At 46.1% G+C, this 19,509-nt stretch overlaps 1 protein-coding gene across 9 annotated transcripts in view; it reads right to left on the bottom strand.

The window, feature by feature from the left end:
* The window catches only part of znf462 (zinc finger protein 462), a 114,474-nt gene extending 98,846 nt beyond the window's left edge, over window positions 1-15,628 (bottom strand). For 2 of the 9 annotated variants that reach the window (XM_072517461.1, XM_072517464.1), the window contains exon 1: window positions 14,356-14,967. The gene's annotated coding sequence lies outside the window, so the exon portion shown is untranslated. Of the gene's footprint in view, window positions 1-13,619; window positions 13,907-14,355; window positions 14,968-15,564 lie in introns of those variants that run through there. The other 7 variants (XM_072517462.1, XM_072517467.1, XM_072517463.1 and 4 more) reach the window with 6 other exon arrangements.
* Between the last annotated feature and the right edge of the window lie 3,881 nt (window positions 15,629-19,509).

Raw genomic sequence — 19,509 nt, 5'->3', positions numbered from 1 at the left:
TATCCACCTCCACCTGTAAGGAATGATCATTCGCAAGTAACCTTATCCTGATTGAGGTAACCTTGGTTGCGACGATGTAGTTCAACGAGTTATGAGCCCAAGTTGACCTTCCTTTCTTGCCCTATGGGTAAGACCATATTGCCCATTCTGGCAGCCTCACCTAGGTTGTGCCTTTCTGCAGCACTCGTAACAATCCAGCGGCTGGCACTTTACCTTCCTCCGGCGTGGTTTCCTGGTATACCCGGGGTTGCCACTCGTTTTTAGACCTACAGGGCGTCCCTACAGGATGTTGGGTTGATCGTGGCGATGCACGTTGGTGCTTTCAACTGAAACGCAGACCCCTCTAGGCGAGGCACCTCACCACCACCACCACCCCCCCCCCCCCCCCACCACCCCCCCTCAGCCAGAGGACACTGTCTGGTGACCCTTGAAGTTCCCGAGACCCTTTTTCAATGTTCTCTCGGGATATGGCTATGTCAGATGGCTTTTTTTCAGCGTCGAGTTGGGCTCCACCAGTAATTCATTTTGAGTTGTGGACATCGTTAATTCCAAACACCAATCTGTCGCGCAGCATCTCGGTCAGGGGCTGGCCAAATTCACAGTACTCTGCCAATTTCCGCAACCCACCAAGGAATTCCATGACGGGTTCCCTGGAGTCCTCCCTGCCGTATCAGAACAGTATCATTGGAGTATCATTGATGGCACTGGGTCTCAGTAGGTCTACCAGCTCGAAGGTTTTGGAGTTGGGGGCCGCTGGGTCGATTAAGCTCTTTGTGACGCTAAACAGAGGAGGAGGATCATATTCTGATTGTCATCTCCTATGTTGTTGGCACGAAAGAAATAGCGAATTTGCTCAGCATACTGGGCTCAGTCTTCCATGTTCGTGTCACACAGCATTTTCCACTCTGGTTTTTTCCCCTTACCAGCGAGCTATTTTATTTACTGTAAAGGCTTCTCCTTCTTCCTCGTCGCCAGTGGAAGCCAAGCTAAGCAAACCCAAGGTTTATTCTAAAACAAAACAGGAGCCTTAGCCCAGGGCGTACAACACAAGCGTCCCAGCGCGGGTCCATCGGGGACAGCAGTCCGGCCTGAGTTACACTATTTAAATTCCCGCTACCGAGTCCCTATGGACGACTCTCCACCCGCTCAATACGGGAACTCCGATTGCACAAACCCCACGGGTTTGACCATCCCCCGAGGATTTTGCGGGTGTTATAACGGCCTCCAGCGATGGAGGGATATATATAGGATTCCCAAGTGGCCAGGGTCGAAGGCGCGCAGAGATCCAGGTTGTAAAGCCGGAGGAGAACCGGGATAGGGCGAGGGCCATGCAGGGATCTGAAAACAAAGGTGGGATTTTTATTTTATTTTTTAATTGAGGCATTGCTGGCAGTGCTGATGTGGATCAGTGAGCACTGGGAACGATGGGTGAATGGGGCTCGATGGGAGTTAGGGCAGGGGCAGAGGTTTGAATGGGGTCACAACGTTACAAACACAATGTTAAATCAGCAGCACACAACCAGTGGTCCCACCACAGCTCCTCGGCGAGAGAGGCTAACCTGTCCTTTCAATTAAGAAAAGCTGTTTTTATCTTTTACTTAATTCTACACACAGCAAGACACAATGCCAAGTGAAACTAAGGACTGGTTTCATAATGGGCTAACACCTCCCCCCTCCCCCCCACACCGCTAAATTATGTAATTCTCACTGTGGGAAATCTGATAATGGTGTCGGTTTTTAACCAATCTCAACAATCAGGGTTGCTTCTACAAACCTAGATACGATACGACCAGGTTTGGTCTAAACCAATTCTCTCCAGTCTATTTTCCTCTCCTTCCCTCGATTACTATTTATATAATCGCAGAATATAATATTGCAGAAGGTGACTCGAGCCATCACCCACCAGCTCCAATCTTCCACAAGCAGGCATCATTTTGCTTTGATTACTCTCCTCCCAGTTTTGCGCAAACAGTCTTTACTCCATATACCAGGAAAGCCAGATGATTTTTTTTTTTCCCCCCTCTTTCTGCCCCGGACCCAACAACAGATTTCTCCTCGAGTGCAGATTATAAAACGTATGCTCAAATCTCAGAGTGCTTGGGGAGGGCGGGCGTGCACCTCACACTCAATTAGCTTCTGTAAACCCTGGCACTGGAGCGGCATGCTTAAAATCATGGCGAGTTTTCCCAGTTGATGAACACCCACTTTTGCCGAGTGGCCCGCCTCCCTCACCAAACCCAGCTGTTCGAAAATTTGTTGCACAGGAATTATTGTTCACACTTTGTCCGTTCACTGTTCTTCGGTTCGAAATCTATATACTCCTCCAGCTTGGTGTTGCCCCATCTTCAATTGCTCGATTGTCAGACTTTACCGCATAATTCCCGCAAATTTCTTCATCCCAGCATTTCAAACTGGAGGGTTTTTTTTCCGAATTAAGGAGCAATTTAGTGTGGCCAATCCACCTAACCTGCACATCTTTGGGTTGTGGGGGCGAAACCCACGCAGACACGGGGAGGATGTGCAAACTCCACACGGACAGTGACCCAGAGCCGGGATCGAACCTGGGACCTCGGCGCCGTGAGGCAGCAGGGCTCACCCACTGCGCCACCCTGCTGCCCTACAAACTGGAGGTTTTGATGAAAGAGAAAATGCTGGAAAATCTCAGCAGGTCTGGCAGCACCTGTAGGGGGAGAAAAGAGCGAACGTTTCGAGTCCGATGACTCTTTGTCAAAGCTAACGACAGAGAAAGTGGGAAATATTTATACTGTGGAGTGAGAATGAAAGATGAGCCATAGCCACAGAAACCCAGGGAAACCGGGTGCTAATGGCCACAGAAACCAATGGGAAAGAGAGCTAATGGCAGTCCCCAGAGAGAACAAAAGATGTGGAAGGTCCAACAGCAGGGAAACTAACAGAGGATTAACTGTAGGTTATGATGACACTGAACCATGCAGCTGGACTCGAGAATGGTGAAAGCACAGGAGGACATTCGGTCAGTCATGACGTTGCTCTTGTAGAGAGCTAGCACCTCACCCAGTGCCCCTCCCTGTAACCCTGCAGATTACTATCCGATTCCCTCTCGAATGCCCGGAGTGATTCTGTCCCGGCCATGCTCTCGGGCAGCGCAAGCCAGACCCTAACCACATGCTGCATGGAAAACCTTTTCCTCGTACGCCCGGTGGTTCGTTTGCCATAGAATAAGTGAAATACAAATAATAATCTTTCATAATCGTTAGCACTGCTGTCTCATGCACTGATGACCCGGGTTCGATCCCAGCCCCGGTCACTGTCCGTGTGGAGTTTGCACATTCTCCCCGTGTCTGCGTGGGTCTCAGCCCCACAACCCAAAGCTGAGCAGGGTCGGTGGATTGGCCACGCTAAATTGCCCCTTAATTGGGAAAAAAAGAAGAATTGGGTACTCTAAATTTAGTTTGAAAAAAATAATCTTCCGGGCAGCACGGTGGCGCAGTGGTTAGCATTGCTGCCTCAGGGCGCCGAGGTCCCAGGTTCGATCCCGGCTCTGGGTCACTATCCGTGTGGGGTTTGCACATTCTCCCAGTGTTTGCGTGGGTTTCACCCCCACAACCCAAAGCTGTGCAGGCTAGGTGGATTGGCCACGCTAAATTGCCCCTTAATTGGAAAAAATTAATTGGGTACTCAAATTTTTTTTTAAAAATTAAATCTTTCATTAAAGTCTGAATATTCAGTGCAGTAAAGTTACAGCGAAGGTCAGCCCATCGTGTTGGCACATGCCCGACACCTACAAGCTAAATACTTCAATGACATTACAAATCAGGCATATGCAGAGAAACGGACCATTAGTTTGCGATAGTGCGCTTCATACACTGGAAGACATGACGATTGCTAGAGGGACATCATGCAAAGATCCCTTCCCATAGAAACTGATGGCACAAAGCGTCAGTGCTGTTTGCGAGGTGCAGAGTCAGCTGGTACAACACAACAATGGACCTTCACATGCATCGAGGGTTTAAAGAGCTTCAAATGGCACAATGTGATGGTGCATTGTCTGTGCTCACAGGCTCGAGATGCTATGCGACAGCATCAGCATACAGATGAGTGGCAGTGAGACACCACTCTATGTGGAATGCAAATAACTACCATTACTTGGGAGCCCTCCTGGAAACAAAGACACTGTATTGCGATGCACTTCCTCACCAGAGTGCGCTCATTCCTGCTGCACACTGTGCCTCCCTCAAATAGTACAGAGTTCAGGGTGCACTGGTGCAGACATCTCAATACAAATGGTCTCCGCACGACCACAAAAGCAAGAGCCATCTTGGTGGAGGCGATTTAAAGCAAAGTGCCAATTTCCCGTCACGGAGGAGAGATACCTGACCTGCATCCATCAGATTAGCATTTGCAAATATGCAAAGTGTCACTTCAGGATGGGCCAAGTCACAGAGCCAAAGCGGACATTCAACTGCAACGAAGCAAAGAGATTACCTCATTGCTACAGCGACAACCTCCAGGCATTCTTACTGCAAATATACATACAGATTTACATTTCCATAGCACCTTCCACGTCCTCCGTACGTCTCAAAAGGTGTTTACAGCAAGTAAGTCACTTTCTGACGTGTCGTCACTGTTGTAATACAGGAATCATGGCCAATTTACACACAATGTGGGTTCAGTAATGAATACTGACCAGGAGATCAAGAAATTTCTACTCTTTTGGAAATAGTGCCATGGGATCTATTAGGTCCACCCGAGAGAGTAGATGGTGCCTCTGTTTAACACCCGATTTGAAAGACAGCACCTCTGACAGTGCAGTACGCCCTTAGTGCGACCCCGACAGCGTCGGCCTCTCATTTGCACTCAAGTGTCTGGATTGGGACTTGAACCGAGAACCTTATGATGCAAAGGGAAAGAGTGCCACACAAGTTTGCAGAGGAGAATCATGCAATCTATATTTCAAAGCTGAGCAGATGAAGTTAGAAGAGAAAGATGAGACATTGTGAGAAGGTGGAACACAGATTGAGTCCATCTCTGGAAACATTAATGTGATGTCTCAGCGGACGGCACTTTCTAACCCGAGTTAGAAGGAGGTGGGTTTAAGATCTGGACACAATCCACGCCGGCGGAGGGAATGTGGGCAGGGGGAACGATATTGAGTTGAGGCGTTTGTGAATGGTTTGGGGCGCGGAGGAGGTTGTTTGCAGGTCCGGTGGAGCCTCGGAGCAATGAATGGTAAGCACCATTTGACGAATCAGGACAGTAAAAAGCCGTCCTATTGGTAATCTATTTGGGAGTCACCATTGTCGTCTCGGACCGTGTGATCCTAAATGATGGGGCCAACGATCCTGGACCCACGGTTTGGAAATCCCTGTCCCATACATTCCCCAAATCCAGACAAGCATAAAGCACAGAAGCAGGCCATTTGGCCCTTCGCTCCTGTGGTCTTTGAGAGCACTACACAATTTGTCACACTCTCCACCGTTCCTCCCCACTGCCCTACCATTGGTTTTTTTCCCTTTCTCAATATTTATCCAATTCCCTTTTGAAAGTTATAATTGAATCTGCTTCCACCGCACTTTCAAAGACTGATCAAAACCAGGTACCTGGCAATTTTTAAAAAAATAATCTCCTCGTCTGGTCCTCGGATTACTGACCATCCTGTCACTCAAAACCGTTTTGCCTCGTCTATCAAACCATTTAGAATATATCGATTAAATCTCTCCTTAACCTGAAGAATAATGAATTCAAGCTTCTGTAAGATATTGGCAGTAAAATGCAAAGATTTCTTTTCCCAAAATAAAACGTTTGATCCATTCGAAAGAACAAACGGTCCTTTTAAACCATTCAAATACCTTGTGTTAACTGAACTTATCTGAAACTTGCACGAAGCCACCTACTTCACAAGGCAAGTTGTCCATTTATCAAGCCCAATATTACCTTGAAGCTAGGAAATCATCTTATGAGGCAGGTCCTGACACAATACGATTCAGAAATGCTGGCAGACTCGCACATTACAAAAGCAGATAGATCAGAAGGCTTTAAATCGTCTTGCAACAGTCCCATTTGAAAGGATAGCACATTCATCCCGACTCCTCCCCCATCTTCATGTCACAAAGAGAGATTAAATGGAGAAAAAGGGCCTCGTTCGTCTTCAACCAGCTTTAAACTATGCTGATGAGGGTATTCTGAAGCAGAAATCATTTCAGCCCATCGAGCCCCTGTACCTAACCTCGCACATTATTTCACACGTGCTCGTCACCTTATTAATTGCTATTAATCCCCACCTCCACAAACAAATACAACTGGCCTCCCCTGGTAACTCACTCTGCAATGGCTGTGCTATGGCTGCAGAACTTCCATTTGACTTCCCTTTCTACACATGGCCACCATTTTAAACCATGCGCCCCAACACTTCAAGAAAGTGAACCAGTTCCCCACATGATTTATTATGCATCAGCGATTCACAATAGTCTCCCTTTGTCTACCATCCGAGATGGGATTTATTCCTAAAATTCACATTTCAGCAAAGACTTGGCTGATAGATACATCATTCTGACCAGGCATTAAGGGCAAAGATCTTCACAGTGATCACCAATCGTGTACCAAACCCTCTACCGTGCTCATCGCCAAACGAGAGCCTCTCTATAAACATCTTTCTGGATTTTAAAGGTGCCCTTTTCTTTGGAAACCCTGGCAGATGATAGTGAGAAAATTGCTTCTCAAGGGGGAACAGAGATGGGGAGTGGGACCAATTGGGACAGCTTGCTTCCAGAGCCAGCACATCAACAAAGGCAAAATTACATGCTTCTGAGCGATCTGACACTGGAAGATTTTCTTCAGTGTTGTAACCAATTTGAAAATGGCCAGGGGAGGATAATGAATAATTGTCGCCTTCCCAGTCAGACATACCATAAAACAAAAGGCCTCCAGGCAAGAACTGAGCTTCTAAGATTCCCAGCCAAGGGGAATTTTCAACTCTTGAATCTGGCACTTGTCAGAGAAACCTGTCCTGCTCTTTAGGTACAGAATCTTACAAGCATACTTTAAGCTGCCTCACTGCGCCAGGGACCCTGGTTCAATTTCGGCCTTGGGTGACTGGCTGTGGGGAGTTTTCACGTTCTCCCAGTGTCTGCGTGGGATTCCTCCGGGTGTTCCCACAGTCCCAAGATGTGCAGGCTGGGGTGGGGTTACGGTGATAGGGCGGGGAGGTGGGCCTGGGTGGGGCGCCCTTTCAGGAGGGTTGGTGCAGACTCGATGGGCCAAATGGTCTCCTTCTGCAATGTAGAGATTCTAGGGATAACGCAGCCACTATATTGAAAATCCATTGCTTGTAGCAAAGATCACATTTTGATACAGATCTACTCGTGCATCCCAACTTCTCGGAAAACTAGCCCACCCTTGCAGGATTTTCTCAAGTGACCCACTGCCATTAGGAAAAGACAATTCCCAAACGTTCAAGAGTTTTAGTCCAGGCCGGACGCGCCAACATCCCAAGCGTCTTGGGTTAATCTAATTGATGAAACCGGAAATGGTGAGGGAGAGTTGGAAATGGAGAGAGTCGGAACAAGATGAGGGGCTGCTGGGGTCACAACGGGCCCCGATAAGGCAGGCCCAATTTTAAGCACAAAGGCCCTTGTCCTATTCTCAAATGTAGCGCATCCACCTTGGCGGCACATTTAACACCCACAGACAAGTATTTAGTTTGCCACCAGTAAATGCTAATTACGTAAATGGTTGTGTTAGATCTGGTGCCTCTGGGCTTCCATGATCTGACACCCTGAACAATCCACATGAACATCCGGCAGTTAAATAACACAAAAAGCAAAGATCACCAATGCACCCTAAATTAGTCGCCCACCATCCCACCCCACCCACCCTCCGCTTTTTATAGCTCCCAATCCTGACAATAGACCTAAATGCAGTAGGGTGTGAGCAAAGACTGCCGCTTCCATCGGCTGGATTTAATGTTGGTTTGATAGCACCCGACCGGATGAGAAGACAAAACATTCTGCCCCATCTGCAAATAAGTGGTCCGGCTCGATGCCTGCCTGGTCCGCATGCCCTACGCATGCCAAACAGGTTTGCGAAGCTGAACACACACACTGCTGCATGCAAATTACCGATCCAGCACCTGAACTTTGAACAATTCCACCAGCGCATTCACTCGATAAAATATGGGGATCTGAAGATAAGGACATTAATTGCTCTTCTTCGTCAACTGTTTTCTAATTCCGTCCCGCTTCCCTCAAATTAGGCTAAACCCACATCTCGGGCAAGCTGCTAACCATCATCTCTGAACCTTCCATCTCTAATTGAACCAAGGAATTCTGCACATATCTGCCTCGACGCTGCAGAAGAGTTCCATCAGAATCTTTACTGACTGACTGGATCTAAGTTTGGGGGGGGGGTAATGCACCAAGTGTTAACTAGACAATCACGAACCAACAGTTCAGCAGGTCCCTAGGAAAAAAATGAACACTACTGTGACTACCATTTTCTTATTAAAATTGTGCAGTAGTTTTATAAATCTCAAGTCAATGCACACAAAGGAAAGGGTTCAAGCTGGGGCAGGGGTGGGGGGGGGGGGGGGGGGGGGTGGAAAAGAGAGAGGAAAAAAAAAGAGTAAATGAAATGGTCCTGTCAGGAGGTGATTTTGTTTCTGAGGAAAAATCAAACTTGGGACTTTTTTTTTGCCAGGTGTTTAAAAATTATTCTTGAAGTTCTGAATCTAACTCTACATTTTTTTTCTTTCCCCCCCCCCCCCCCCCCCCCTCCTCCTTTGGTGCTGGTTGCAAACTCTCCTAGCAACCAGCATTATAATCTACAGAGATGAAATGGCTGCCTGCTTTCTGCCAAGCCAAGCTCTTCATGTAGACACTACATCCTTCTCTGTGGGCCCACCCCCCAGCTGCTGCTGCCCAACAATTTTATCTCCTGCGTCACAGCTCTGGCAGCAGAGGCTTGCTAGCTTTGCAGATCAGAGGCCCCATTTTGCAACTCTCCAGATGCAGATCTTTTCTTTAAAAAAAAAGCATTGAACACGACCACAATGCACATGTTAGATCCCATGAGTTCTTTTATCAAAATCTCAGCCTGCCTGCCTACTGCCCACCTTGGAAAGTCAAACTGCAAAGCAGTTTTTTTTCTCTCCCCCCCCACCCCCCCCTCGCAACCTTGGGTAAAAAAGTAGGACAGTGTGGATTACCCAGACACTATCTCCTTACAGCGTCAACATTCACTGGTTGCTCTCTCAGCAAGTGACATCAATCACCAATCCCATTATTTCCTTTAAAGGGACAGCTCATGCAATACTCATTGTGTGGACTTGCAGATGAGGAGAGAGTCAGGACAGATTACTTCACCTTTTACCTTCTGCTTCACAAAAAATAAAGACGGGTGGAGATCTAAAATGCAACCAGTTTCATACTTAACAGACTCAACCCTCCCATGGAGGGTGCAGTTTTCCAGGTCACACTTCAAATCGCCATTTTCTGCTTCTCTGAAGCAAAACAAGATTCCTATTGGCAGTTGTCCAAATACGTGGAATCCAGTTTGACAGGATTTGGTGGCTTCTCGTTCTCTTTGCTCCTGCACTTCATGAGTTTGCACAACAGTGCATATACACATCCAAGTTACAGTCTGCACAGTCCTTCTGCAGCTCAGCAGGTATATTAACTCCACCTTTGCACCAGCTCTCTCAGAAGCTGCAATTCAAGGTGCCATCGCAGTCTTTGGTACTGGAGGTGGATGACTATGCTCTCTCAGATCAAGACCAATTTAATCCCTGGATGCAGTTGCTGAAGAGCTCTGATATTTTGTTCGAAAAAGGATACAAGTTTCCATTTACTGGAACATCCTTAAGACAACATGGAGGTAATTTTTGTGTTAAAGAAAAAAGTAAATCATGTCATGTTTACCTGGGATTCTGTCCAGGCCAAACGTTCCATAAACATTCCCGTACCAGCCTCCCTGAACAGGCGCCGGAATGTGGCGACTAGGGGCTTTTCACAGTAACTTCATTTGAAGCCTACTTGTGACAATAAGCGATTTTCATTCATTTTTCATGAGCTACACCGTTATTTAGTCTTCTTCTGGTCTCTCCAACCAAGTCCTTAGTTTTTAATCTAAAGAATGGTTTCCTCTCAGATTAGCACAGGCATATAATAGGAAAAGGCGGCCTGACACAACAATGGAATTCCCTAACAATGACTCTTTCCCACTTTTTAACCCTTTCCCAGCACAATCCTTTGTGGAGGTGATGTTTGCAAAGAAATATGAAATTCTCTGAAGGTCCTGCAATATCAAGTCAAATTCTTCTCAAAACGTGCAGCCACAGAAAAAAGGTTCCAACTCACAACCGACATTGTTTTTTAAGGATCTGTCTGTATTGTGGCTGACAAGTATTCTTGATAAAACTGACAAATTAAACAATATATACATCACAATCTGTAGCTCCCACAACAACCTTTATCAGTCAAAGCTTTTGACCACACTGGCTGATTCATCACTCATTCACATCTATGATGCCCGAGTGAGTCTTCATCTCCCAACCAGAGTTTAAAATCTGATGACCTTCTATCCTGAATAATATTAAATCTCTCTAGTCTACAAAGATCCCATTTCCATATTTCAAGAGAAAAGTCTTCTCACGTTTTCCAATAGCCTACGCATGACACAAAGACACACACCACCTTTCTTTACACCAATTTAATCCATCATTCTTAGGCATCTCATTAGTCTAACACGAGAGACTTGACAGTGAAATAGTTCCAGCAGAGCAGGGTAAGAAGACCACTGTCTATACACGCATTGAAATTCAGGAAGAACAATTAGGTTGCAGCCATTACAGATCTCGACAGGCTACATTCTTGGAGTGTCTAAACCACCATCTTGTGCTAGGCTCGTTGGAAAGCACCCAAAACATTAATTCACAGAACTGAGAGGCACTCATTGTTAAACAATCTAAAGTCGTGGACAGGGTAACATCAATCATATGACTCAAGTCCCCACTGAGACCGACATATTGCTTCCCTGTCTCACCAGGTCTTCAGTGCTGAACCTTCTAAACCTCGTACTCAGAAAAACAACCTTTACACTTTTCTTGCCATCAACAACTGCACTATTAGAATTCCCAATCAAGTCTCAGCCCTTCGCAGACCGATGCCCATGTCTGCTACGATGAGCTGCAGGAAGGTGGCTTATTGTATAGAACGAAAGGCTTCTCTTCACTTTAACATGGTTCTGACTTGAAAATATACATTTTTACACAAGTTCTGGATGTCCCAAGTAGGTGCAGAGCAGGTATTATGAATAGAAAATGGAACGATCTAGAAGGGAGCACAGATAGTGCAGAAAGACTATGGGTGATGGAGTTTCCATTTGCATTAAAATAATTCAGTTTTACCAATAAAACAAGTTGTCATCACTAATAACGTGGTCAGCTACATGTTGTTTATTCAGCATTTTTATCACAGCTATCTCATTTGAGAGTTAGAGTAAAGCTCCTCAAGGTTGCAGTCCCCACATACAGGTTTGCAAACTGGAAGTAAAGCAATGGTCAAACGTGGAAAATCCTAAAAGCTCAAGAGGAAATGACTGACTACTGCACTTCACAATTGAGCCAGCAAATGCCACATTTCAGAAAGATCTAGCGACTGCCTTTGTTCACAAGAGAAACACAAGAGTTTCAGAATAAAAAGGGGTCTGAAAGTTGCAAAATTGAACTCCTCTCATGTATCCCATAATTTTAAGATTGTCTGCCATTTTACAAGCTAGCTTCTTGCTAAAATGGATGAGCGGTGTCCAAATCTCTCTCAGAATAAGGTCCATCCTGTCACCTAGCTAAGTTATATTTCCTGCCTAAAGGTGCTTCCAGATCCTGTGCCAAGGGGAAAATTCCACAGATGTTGCAAAAGTACATCAGAAATAATCAGTCCGTATTCTATTGTGACCAATATTGCTTGCATATTTTTAAATCACAAGGATATAGGACACAGAACAAACACATCTGTAAAGTTCAAGATTCTAGAAGTTTCCATGCACTCTGACCACTCTAATGTAACCCTCAAATTATCGTCTTTTTAAAAGTTTTGAAAAGTAGCAACTTCTGAAGTCCAGATCCCCATGGCTTCTAGAACACATCCCAGAAGCCTATCCATCTTTCCCAGAACAAATCCCGATATTTTTGGAACATGTATTCCAAAATCCTCCCCCACAGAAATCAGGCACATTTACTAGGTTGAATGTCCTATACTTTCTTGGGATCTAATAAAGATTGAGCTTCCACCAAGACATATTTATAAAACTATGAACAGCAAAGTCAGTGTTCGTCCAGGGATCTTCAGCATTCCAGAATGTAGGCTGGTTGAGACATTAAATAAATGTCTCACCTGGCCCTCTGTTTCCATTCGTAACAAATTCGTAAAATAATTAAGTCCTGCAAAACATCTCTTCGAATAAATCAGGCCTTCCTGGTGTCAAACCTTCGACTGTAAATCTGATGCAACATTCAATAGTCTTGGTCACCACATTGAAACTGGAGTTGTCTCTACAAAATGGCTACTTTTAAGGAGCATCCATTGAGAATAACCAACATGGATTCACATCTGGCATTTCCTTTATTCAAAAAAACAACACAGGAAGGTACTATGGGCAATCAAGTCCAACTTGCCCTGAGAAATTGCCCACTGTATCTCCTTCAACAAGCAGATGATGAGTTGGGGATGCCAGAAATTGACAACTATTTTGGTGTGGACCCGGCAGATTCAAGATCTGTGCAACCATGACTGCACAGCAAGGAGAACTGAGCACGAGGGGAGCAGGAACAACTTCTCCCAATTTCCCATTCTATTAACAACAGGTCTCTCCTCCAAACCAAGGACAACACTAAAGATATTTACAAGCAAACCTCCATAAGCAACTTCTCTACGGTGATGCTGAAAGGACACCACAACATGGCTTTCAAAACATGGGCAATATTCTTGTTTAAGCATCATTGTTCCTTGATATCGGTGAGAAATGATCTCCATTTTCTCTTCAGCGCATATTGAAATACTTTGTCACAGATTCAATGTCCAAGATCGTATATTTAATAGTCATCTAATAGTCATGAACCATCTCATTTTAATTTATGATGCACTTATTGCTAGACCGTCATCAATATGTAATTTTTAAAAAAATCTCATCAATGCTGGACACTCCCCCCAAAAAACCTTTAAATTCAACCAAACCATGGAAGCAAAGCTCTCAAATATCTGCAGAGCTCAGCTTAATTGTAGCCTTAATTGTCTTAATTGGAGAACAGCAACAGAGACAACATTCAAAAATAATTAAAACTCAAAAAACAAGGTTCTGAGAAATGCAGCATGTCTCATTCTGGAGATCTTTCAATTTTCTGTCCTTGAGATTTCAGAACATACATGGAAAGACCATCACATTTTGCAACGCCTCTCTCAGTCCATCCTTCCTGATCTCTGCCAGGACCTGCGTTCAGGGAGGAATGAATTTCACCTTTCCTAAACCACCCAACACAAAAATGATTTGAAAAAGGTTTAGCATGGCCACGCAAACAGTTCCCCAGAACTTGGATACCATAACTGAATCAAATTGGAAAGGGATTTTTTAAAAAAAGATCTCTCGCTTACCAAAAGCATCTTAATCTCCCCCAGAATGCAAGGCTGAAAACAGTTTCTTTCTCCACCATTTTCTGTTGTTTTTGCTCTCTCTCTCTCTCTGAAGGACAATGATGTGGGCCTACCTGAATGCAAGAGGGATCTCTGGCGCTTCCAGTGGTAGCAACATCTACAGACTAAGAAGTCGTTCTTCCTTCACACAACTCACTCCCCTGAGCCTGTTCTTTAAAAAAAATGGCTTCACATCAGGCTAGAGGAGGAGTCATTCCTATGGACCCTCATGGGGAGGGAGGGAGTTCTCCACAACACACTCAAGTACATGAAAAAACCTTGCTTTTCAAACTGAGATAGACCTTCAAAGAGGGGGGGGGGGGGGGGGAGGAAGGCAGGTCTGAGGCACATTTAGGAGAACAGAGACACCAAGAGCAGTGGGGGGAGGTGGCTTATGAGGAAGTGTAATGGTGTTCAGCTCTGGCTGCTGCTGTCGCTGCCTTTGTCTCCAGACCTGAGACCAGCTGCACCACAGCTAAAGGAGCTTTCATGGAGAGAATGCTAGCATGGTCACAGGCAGCTCCTGAAACAAAAAAAATACACCAACCAAATAAAGCAAAAGCTCCGGATGCAATGGCTTCTGCGTTAGCTGAGGCACAGCGAGAGAGAGAGAGCGAGAGGAGCACTTTCCCTTCTCAACTCAAAGGGGAGCCACGAGAAACATTCAAAAAAACAAAAGAACAAAGAGACCACTCACCTCTTGCACGGCCACAGTGTGTTGAGGGACCTTCCTCCTTCCTGGAAAGCGCAAGATCCATGCAAGGGGAAGAGGAAATGTTGAGAAATGTTGAGAGGGAGGGGGGGTGGGGGGAGAGAAAGAAAAAAGATGGGACTCTGGCTTCGCTCCTAGTCCTCCAGAGCTGCCTTCCCTGTGTGTGTGCAAGCACTAACCACCTCTGCCACTGGAGAAAGCAGAGGCACACATCAATGCAACACAGGCTCGCCTCTCACTGATCAGCATTGGCAAGTTGGAGAGGAGCAGTCTTCCTGCCGGCACCATTCACTCCCAAGCTCAGGAGGAGCAGGATCTGCCTCCCCCACCACCTCCTCCCTCTCTCTGGCTGCCCTGCTGTTGAAAGTTCCTCCTTCATGGGGCTTGCCTGCAGGGATCTTAGAGGGTCGCCATCTCTCTCTCTCCCTCCCCCACTCCAGCTTTTATTTTTTTTTCCCCTTTCCCTCCCTCTCTCCTCCTCTTTGCTGTTAAAACTGCAGATGACCTGATCTGTGACGGGCACTTGGCAGGAAAGGGAGAGAGAGAGAGAAGGGAGAAGGCAGAGAGAGAGAGATTGAAAAAAAAAGTTGCTGACAAAGCGTTGGTGTGGGGGAGGTTGGAAAGAGTTGAGCAGAAAGCAGCCACAGGGGGGGGGGGGGAGAGAGAAGACGCCTTCCCACCATCCCCAGGCAATGAGCCAATCTAACAGGTGCCAGGGACAGACACTTGAACCCATGAAGGAAGGAGTGGAGGTTTTTTATTGGGGGGAGGGCAGGACACAAGACTGGGAGGAAAAACTATTTAAAAGTTCTTGCATCTGCCTTGCCAGCCAGTGAAGTCCTGGGATTGTTCGGTCTTGTCCCCACCACCACCACCTTGATGTATTTTTTTATTACACTGACAAGGTCTGGGGGAAGTTCTCAGTAGGTCCAGAGTGTGACACTTGTCCCCCCCCCCCCCTCTCTGTGATGAAACTTTTTTCACCCTTAAGATGTCTCAATGTCCCTTCCCTCTTGGCGAAGTGAACTAGCCTGTGACGTGAGGCACACACTGCCCAAAGAGAAAGATTAAGAAGGTCCAGTTCCCAGCTCTGTGGCTAAAAATGCCCCCTGGACCCTTGAGCTGCAAGGCACCCCCCCCCCCCCCCCCAACCCAGTCACCCCACTCCCCTCACCTCCCCACCCCACCACTCACCTTGTCTGGGTGGCTGCTGTGTGGGAGAAGGAGCTTGAGACCATTAATCCCAGGCTGTAAACAAGGGGCGAGCTTGTGTGTGGCTGTACAGCAGCAGCAGAGCTAGACTTTAACTGGGATCTAATCTGTTGCTGCTGCAGAGTTGTACAATGACAGAGCTGAAGGCAGCCTGTGATCTAAATGCTGAGCTAGGGGCTGAGGCTGGGTGAAAGGCTCGGGAGCTTTGAAGTTATGCAGATCAGTTGAATCTGGGATTATTGGAGGACTGAACACAAGGCAGTGTCTTCAAATCGTGCATCAGAGAAATCCCAGTTGACAGCCCTGCCATTCTCCAGAGCTCACTTCTCCCTCTGTGTTTCATCTCTTTCCGCCACCTTTGCTAAAATTGTTGTCCAGTGTTTTCATTTTCACCTTTTAGATTCGATGCTGGACAAGGAGACTCTGTCCCAGGGGAAATGGCCAAGAACTGTGAAAACTATCGAGATGAGCCCCTTGCTCACACTCATTCACACTCAGTCACTGAAACACACATTCACACTCACTCAGTCAATGAAATTCACTCATTCACACTCACACATTCACACTCACTCTTCCACACTCCAGTCACTGAAATTCACTCACACTCACTGAAACTCGCCTATTCACACTCAGTCACTGACACTCATTCATCCACACTCACTCATTCACACTCACTCACACTCACATTCACACTCACTCATTCCCACTCAGTCACTGAAACTCACTCATTCACACTCACTCGTTCACACTCATTCACACTCACTCATTTACACTCACTCACTCGGTCACTGAAATTCACTCATTCGCTCTCACTGAAACTCACTCATATTTACTCTCACTCATTCACACTCACTCAGCCACACTTACATTCACTCACTCACTGCAACTCACACATTCACGCTCACTCATTTGCCCACAGAAACTCACTCATCTGCACAGAGAACAAAGAACATAGAGCATAGAACATTACAGCGCAGTACAGGTTGCGCCGACCTGTGAAACCACTCTAAAGCCCATCTACACTATTCTCTTATCGTCCATATGTCTATCCAATGACCATTTGAATGCCTTAGTGTTGGCGAGTCCACTACTGTTGCAGGCAGGGCATTCCACGCCCTTACTACTCTCTGAGTAAAGAACCTACCTCTGACATCTGTCTTATATCTATCTCCCCTCAATTTAAATGTATGTCCCCTCGTTCTAGACATCACCATCCGAGGAAAAAGGCTCTCACTGTCCACCCTATCCAATCCTCTGATCATCTTGTATGCCTCAATTAAGTCACCTCTTATCCTTCTTCTCTCTAACGAAAACAGCCTCAAGTCCCTCAGCCTTTCCTCATAAGATCTTCCCTCCATACCAGGCAACATTCTGGTAAATCTCCTCTGCACCGTTTCCAATGCTTCCACATCCTTCCTATAATGCGGCGACCAGAATTGCACGCAATACTCCAAATGCGGCCGCACCAGAGTTTTGTACAGCTGCAACATGACCTCATGGCTCTGAAACTCAATCCCTCTACCAATAAAAGCTAACACACCGTACGCCTTCGTAACAACCCTCTCAACCTGGGTGGCAACTTTCAGGGATCTATGTACATGGACACCGAGATCTCTCTGCTCATCCACACTGCCAAGAATCTTACCATTAGCCCAGTACTCTGTCTTCCTGTTATTCCTTCCAAAATGAATCATCTCACACTTTTTTGCATTAAACTCCATTTGCCGCCTCTCAGCTCAGCGCTGCAGCTTATCTATGTCCCTCTGTAACTTGTAACATCCTTCCGCACTGTCCACAACTCTACCGACTTTAGTGTCATCTGCAAATTTACTCACCCATCCTTCTACACCCTCCTCCAGGTCATTTATAAAAATGACAAACAGCAGTGGCCCCAAAACATATCCTTGTGGTACACCACTAGTAACTGGACTCCAGTCTGAACATTTCCCATCAACCACCACCCTTTGTCTTCTTCCAGCCAGCCAATTTCTGATCCAAACTGCTAAATCACCCTGAATCCGATGCCTCCATATTTTCTGCAGTAGCCTTCCGTGGGGAACCTTATCAAATGCTTTACTGAAATCCATATACACCACATCAACTGCTTTACCCTCATCCACCTGTTTGGCCACCTTCTCAAATAACTCAATAAGGTTTGTGAGGCATGACCTACCCTTCACAAAACGGTGTTGCCTATCTCTAATCAAATTATTCCTTTCCAGATGATTATACATCCTATCTCTTTTAAACCTTTCCAAGATTTTGCCCACAACAGAGTAAGGCTCACTGGTCTATAGTTACCGGGGTTGTCTCTACTCCCCTTCTTGAACAAGGGGACAACATTTGCTATCCTCCAGTCTTCTGGCCCAATTCCTGCAGACAAAGATGACTTAAAGATCAAAACCAAAGGCTCAGCAATCTCCTCCCTAGCTTCCCAGAGAATCCTAGGATAAATCCCATCTGGCCCAGGGGACTTATCTATTTTCACACTTTCCAGAATTGCTAACACCTCCTCCTTATGAACCTCAAGCCCTTCTAGTCTAGTAGCCTGAATCTCAGTATTCTCCTCGACAACATTGTCTTTTTCCTGTGTGAATACTGATGAAAAATATTCATTTAGCACCTCTCCTATCTCCTCGGACTCCAAGCACAACTTCCCACTACTGTCCTTGACTGGCCCTACTCTTACCTTAGTCATTCGTTTATTCCTGACATATCTATAGAAAGCTTTAGGGTTATCCTTGATACTACCTGCCAAAGACTTCTCATGTCCCCTCCTAGCTCTTCTTAGCTCTCTCTTTAGGTCCTTCCTAGCTAACTTGTAACTCTCGAGCGCCCTAACTGAACCTTCAAGTCTCATCTTTACATAAGCCTCCTTCTTCCTCTTGACAAGTGTTTCGACTGCTTTAGTAAACCACGGTTCCCTTGCTCGACCACTTCCTCCCTGCCTGACAGGTACATACTTATCAAGGACACGCAGTAGCTGTTCCTTAAACAAGCTCCACATTTCCATTGTGCCCATCCCCTGCAGTTTTCCTCTCCATCCGATGCATCCCAAGTCTTGCCTCATCGCATCATAATTGCCTTTCCCCTAGATATAACTCTTGCCCTGCGGTAAATACCTATCCCTTTCCATCACTAAAGTAAACGTAATCGAATTGTGGTCACTATCACCAAAGTGCTCAACTACCTCCAAATCTAACACCCATCCTGGTTCATTACCCAGTACCAAATGCAATATGGCCTTGCCTCTCGTTGGCCTATCTACATACTGTGTCAGGAAACCCTCCTGCACACATTGGACAAAAAAACGGACCCATCTAAAGTACTCGAACTATAGCATTTCCAGTCAATATTTGGAAAGTTAAAGTCCCCCATAATAACTACCCTGTTGCTTTCGCTCCTATCCAGAATCATCTTTGCAATCCTTTCCTCTACATCTCTGGAACTTTTCGGAGACCTATAGAAAACCCCTAACAGGGTGACCTCTCCTTCCCTGTTTCTAACCTCAGTCCATACTACCTCAGTAGACGAGTCCTCATCAAACGTCCTTTCTGCCACCGTAATACTGTCCTTGACTAACAATGCTACCCTTCCCCCTCTTTTACCGCCTTCCCTGAGCTTACTGAAATATCTAAATCCCGGCACCTGCAACAACCATTCCTGTCCCTGCTCTATCCATGTCTCCGAAATGACCACAACATCGAAGTCCCAGGTACCAACCCATGCCGCAAGTTCACCCACCTTATTCCGGATGCTCCTGGCATTGAAGAAGACACACTTTAAACCACCTTCCTGCCTGCCGGTACACTCCTGCAATTTTGAAACCTTACTCATAACCTCACTACTCTCAACCTCCTGTATACTGGAGCTACAATTCAGGTTCCCAAGCCCCTGCTGAACTAGTTTAAACCCTCCCGAAGAGCA

The sequence above is a fragment of the Scyliorhinus torazame genome, chromosome 9 (assembly GCF_047496885.1).
Source record: "Scyliorhinus torazame isolate Kashiwa2021f chromosome 9, sScyTor2.1, whole genome shotgun sequence".
In the NCBI taxonomy this organism is placed as follows: Eukaryota; Metazoa; Chordata; class Chondrichthyes; order Carcharhiniformes; family Scyliorhinidae; genus Scyliorhinus; species Scyliorhinus torazame.
The sequence above is the reverse complement of the archived record's forward strand: the minus strand, read 5'-3'. Positions and strand labels throughout refer to the sequence as shown.